The sequence below is a fragment of the Limulus polyphemus genome, unplaced genomic scaffold (assembly GCF_000517525.1).
Source record: "Limulus polyphemus unplaced genomic scaffold, Limulus_polyphemus-2.1.2 Scaffold612, whole genome shotgun sequence".
Classification (NCBI taxonomy): domain Eukaryota; kingdom Metazoa; phylum Arthropoda; class Merostomata; order Xiphosura; family Limulidae; genus Limulus; species Limulus polyphemus.
In genome coordinates, this window is record NW_013666222.1 from 103,386 (window position 1) to 109,130 (window position 5,745).

Below are 5,745 nucleotides of genomic sequence, written 5' to 3' on the forward strand. Positions count from 1 at the left end.
GGTAGCATCTCTAATGCATTATTCATCACGGTCATATTTGTTGACGGATTCTAGGAATCTTGAGCTGGGTAACAATCGATTGTTTCTCGTGATGTCTAACTCGATTATGTTACACAATCACGCTTCTCTAGTTCTTGTATGTGCAGTGATTGACATTAGAGAAATAAACACAATTATAATTTTGACGAAACAGAATTATTCAGGACATAAACATCAAGTTTGGCAAAAATTTTGAATTACATGGATCAAAAACATTGAAGCGCAAAGCAACGATAACTGAGTACCACGAGTTAAAAAATATAAAACAGCAAAGATAATGATAATATTAGAATGTCTCATAGTCAATGTTATCAAATATAGATTTTTAACTACAAGTATTTTTAAATAATTGTTTATAACTATGAAGTAGTAGATCATCTTTCAATTCAACATATGGTTGACCCTCAGTGTCTTCATACAGAACTTATAGATTAGTATTTAAGAGACATTTTCCACAAAAAATCAAAGTTTCTGACAACAGAAATTAGATTTCAAAAGAATGAGAAAACGAGAAGTGAGAAAGATGGGTGGAAAGTAGATTTTAATGTGGTGTGACGAATAAAATCACAACACTAACCACCTTGCAACCGTGATTTCTTATTATAACTCGCCACGTATAGAGTCAGAACAGCATTTATCCGCGATAATAGCCTATACTAGATGTGACATTGGGTTCACAAGATGAGAGAAGATGTCTTTTCAGCTCTAGCCTATTCTTCGAGAAGTATATTAGTGAGAAACTTCTGAACAGCATCTCTATCACACCTGGACACCAGATTTACCTGAATTCACCCCAGCCAACTGTTGATTAAGTAACATTCTGAAGATAACGATCTTCAGATTTTAAGTGCTAAGTAGCTAATATTAGCGGTAATCGAGAATGATTAGAACCAGTAATCAGTACGTGCCGTCTAATCGGCTACTCTTACCGAATAGCAGAACTGTTGCTTTAAAAACACTCAAACCTTGGACCTATAAATATTTACCAAAAGAACATGTATATTTAAATAGAAACGCCCGTAAGCTCTAAAACATAGGACTGGGCTGTTTGTTTGCACAAAAATGTTATGCTTTCGAATAAAGTTTACTTTCAAAATTTGGTCTCGATCGATATGTAAGGCCAGATATTAAAAACTTTATGGCTATTTTTGTTTTGAGAAACTTTCTACCTTGGGGCTAGCTTTAGTTAAATAAACAAAAGTGTAAGTGCTTATAATAAAACACGATAAACACATAAAAGAGTGTGCTCGTCCACCAGTTTTGTATTTTTAGATATTAGGTCGGATGTAAACTAGAGGCTAGCTTGCAGGCTTACTAATAAGAAAATTTCGAAAACATTAGTTTTTTACCAATATCTTCTCAACTTATTTCTTTAGAATATTTATTGTTAAAATGTTAATTATGCCCAGAAATTACCTATATATATATAAATTTAAAATTAAATATAAGATACCACAGTAGGTCGTTGTTTTCATAATAATGACTGAATTTGCTCCACGTTATCAAATCTGCAACTATCAATAATTATTATGATAAATTAAGGAAATTTTTAGTTATTAAAATAAAAACTTTCCATTTATTACTTTAGTTCTGCCTGACTGTATCAATAAAACCGAAATATAAATTATCTCTGTTTCCAAAGATGAGTACAATTGAAATAATTTAAATTAATCAATAGTAGGATTTAATTTATTAGATAAATAAGTGTAGTTATTTGCTGATTTAACTTTAGGGTGTTTCCAATTAGGCCTATACAATATGCATACAACTACTCCATTGGACTAGGATATTTAGCATTTTTTTACTTTTTTTACATTTGTTACTCATTTTAACTAGTTAATGAATTATTATTTTCTTGTGTTATTTTAGTGTTTTCCAAACAGTTGATAGTATATTTTGTGGCTCCTTTTGACAAATTAAACAAACTAATTTATTTGTTTGTGGCGCTGTTTTGGTGTGAAATTTATAGCTTTAGAAAAGTACCATTGCCCTTTGTTGCACTTTTGTATTATAACATAATAACGAAAAAAAATCGTTTTTCTAATCATAATCACCTCTTAGTGTTAACTGTTGAAACTTGTTAAATTATTTAGCAACTTATGCGCTTTCTGACATTTAGGACAATCTAATGAATATACATTTTGTTTGATCAATCCAGAAACAAGTAGAAAAATATATCATCAACTTAGTAGTAATACAACGATAATTAATTACTGATATTTTTAAGAAGTATTTTTTTAAACAATAGTGTGGCCATACAATGTGATAAGCCTGTACTTTAAATACCAGTTTAAAATAACGTGAACTCGAGTTATTCACTTGTACATTTTGAATCAAGCAAAATAATAATAAATTATAATAAAAGGCAGATAAGCAATTAAAGATAACATTTATGACATTTGAAAACAATTTTTAATGATATTCTGTTGAAAACATATAAATATATGTGTTAGAATAAAAAGTAAAAAGGAATGAAGAAATGAATGTGATATTCATTTTAGAAGTAAAATATATAAATGTTTCTTATATTTGTTTTATATAAGTAATATTGTTTCTTAATTAGTCTATTTATTTTCTGGTGTTTTATTATCCTATCATGCTTTTGTGAAAGTTTCAAGAGAAATTGAACACAGTTTGATTAGAAAAGAACATATCAGCTATAACAATTTGAATACGCAAAAAGAGCTAAATAATGACACCAAATAGCGTGAGCTAGGGATTAATATGCTCCAACTTCTTTGTTCGCGACCAGTTGCCGTCACAACGCGCTTACAACTCTTTGGGGCTGTGAGTGCGCTGTAAGACTGGCGGTCAAATTCCTCTATTCGGCCAGAAAACATTGCTTGGATCTCAATACGAATAAGCGTTTTTAGAATAAACTTTAAATCTGCACGTGCTACCGTAATCTTGTAGTAACATATGTGAAGCACTTACAGACCGTACTTCTCGACGAATGGGCCATAACTGAACAAGCCACCTTTCGGACATCTTGTTGTCTATACTATGTTAAGTTTCATTTAAGATCAGGGTGGTACAACAGCATTAAGAAGGGATCCTATTAATGTAAACAATCAGTGTAAGAGTCTTTTAGAATGTCAATATATATTTGTATTCTCATTTTTAGTGTTTATATATTTAGACCAAGTTGAATGTAATAGTATAAAACATAAAAACAGGGAAATTCGAGTCCTAGGATTTTCTTATTAGCCATAAACATCTAGAAGCGTGAAAGTAAAACATAGAATTTGGGTACGATGAGGAAACATTTGGAAGTTTATGATAAAAGTTTGAAGGCAAAATAAAAAATCACACGTCACCCATCTAAAGTGAAACAACATTGTATTAGCATATGTAGATAATATTTTCTATCAAGTGTGAACAACTTTCTGAATACGTCTGATATGTGATAGTTGTGCTCAGAAACGACGCTCTTTTAATGAAAATTAGGAACAATGACATCCAGTTAAGCATCTTGTTGAAATAAGTATGTTTATCTTACATCTACTCTACCTAAAAACTAACAATAAAATATGGTTGTTTTTACGTTGTACTGTAAGAATGTAGCCTTTTCACTTCGCTAACGTTTTGTTACTGCATATTAAACTGAATACTAACATTAATTCTACTATAAACATAAAATAAAATCAAAATATTGTTTCCTTAAATCATTTATTATTGGCTGCTTTTGCACAAAGATAAAATGGCTATTTCTATAAGAGTAAATAAAATCACGACCTATATCTCCAGAATCTAACTTTATTACCTCAATATTTCGCTATTACAGCTTCATCGGAAGATATCGATATCCTACAAGTTCACTCCAAAGTGCGAAGCGCATTTTTTAAGGGAACAGGGCCGAGAGCCATGAACCTTCAGATTCAAAGTCCGAGGACACTAGCCACAAGCTACCTTCAGCGTAACCCAAAAGGATTTATGTTCAAATATTTTAATGGCTTTTTTCCATGGATTAGTGAACTTGTAAGATAACGATAGCTCCTGATGAAGCTGTAATAGCGAAATATTGAGTTAATAAAATTACATTTATAGAAATGTCTCTAATAACTCTATTTTGCGTTAAACAAAGTTCATAATACTAATCAAATGGCTTTGTTCGAATTTTGAAAAACGAAAGAAGTTATAACCTCTCAGGTGGTCCTTTGTCATCGAAAGACATAAACAAATAGCACTTGGTCATTAACTCTGACGGTTAGGATGGGGGAAGTCAAACCGACCGAAATATCTGAAACTCCCTCATTGTTTCTTTACAGTAAAATACTGGCAGCGGTGGGATTCGAACCCACGCCCTTTCGGACTGGTACCTTAAACCAGCGCCTTAGACCGCTCGGCCACGCTACCACATATAGATGTAATTCAATAAAATAATCACAAAGAAATAGTATATTTCTTTTTCTTTTTTTTTTGTTTATTATTCTCAGAACTAATTTTGGAAATAATATACAGATCCCACGAAATAAACAATATATGAAAGTTTGAAGAGATAACATCTGTGAAGGGAATAAAAGAAATGTTTAGAAACCGGTATAACTCAGTAGTAAATCGAATGATGAATTTGGCTTTACATTTATTTTTAGTATTTAAAACAGTTTGTCAGCTGAATAATTCACAAGAATAAATTAGTAGCATCAATGCTACATATTCTTTAAATCTTGTTAAAATATAGATCATATATTCTAAACAGGTCGAAATTCAGTCGCTAGGCCTCGGTTTTTGGCTCTTAGAAAACATTGATATTTACAAAGAACCATATTCTGATATTAAATTTTCCTGGTGGTTCAGTAGTAAGATTGATGGTTTATATCATTAAAATTTGGGGTTCAATGATTGTTGATTTTAAGCTCAGATATCCCATTGTGTAGTTTTACGATGATAAACACACATATATAAGCAGCCATTAAAATGTCTGTACTTATACGAGCTCTATTCTTTGTTCTTAGTAACGTTTTAGACACAAGTTGCTTAAAGTTGCAAACCTGTATCTAATTCCGAACTTATATACTAAAGAAAAGACAGTCAACAACATTCACTGCCAACTATTGGACGTTCACTATCACTCTTATAGCTCCAAAGTGCGTAGTGCATTTTTAATAGAAAGGGGGATGGAAGCCGTGAACCTTCAGATTCAAAGTCCGAGGGCACTAGCCACTAGTCACTACCTGCAGCGCAACCCAAAAAGGATTTATTTTCAAAAATGTAATGACTTTTACCAACGCGATTCCGCTGTGAGATAAGACAATCTAATAACATAAGGGACACAGTAATTCCACGTGAACTTATTACATTATACTCCTTGGGTCTGTAAATAAGAACATCTAGCAATATGATGGAACATAATGTGGTACAAAAAAATCCCATTTATTAATACATACTTTTTTCAGAATTTCTGTATAGTTTCTATTTGTTTTAAATTATAGAGATACCCTAAGTTTCTTTGATTTTAGTTATTCAGGAAACGGGGTGATTCATCAAAGACATCACGTGTTTCAATGACTGCTGTAGTAAGGAACTTAGTTGTAACGACAATAATTGTTTCCCGTTGTAAACAGAGTGACACCTTCTTGTTGACTTGAGAGTGGCCCTCAGGCACGTGAATAATGCGTTTACCTAGAGGGAGAGAATATCTTATATGTTAATATTTATTCTTCGTTTTTCAGATATTAGAATTTGTTTTGAGATTAGGATTTGGAG

The 5,745-nt window shown here is 31.7% G+C and overlaps 1 non-coding gene across 1 annotated transcript; it reads right to left on the bottom strand.

Moving 5' to 3' along the window:
• Positions 1-4,315: 4,315 nt before the first annotated feature.
• Trnal-aag lies at positions 4,316-4,395 on the bottom strand. The gene has a single exon. It is a non-coding gene; the product is annotated as a tRNA-Leu (tRNA).
• Positions 4,396-5,745: the final 1,350 nt, after the last annotated feature.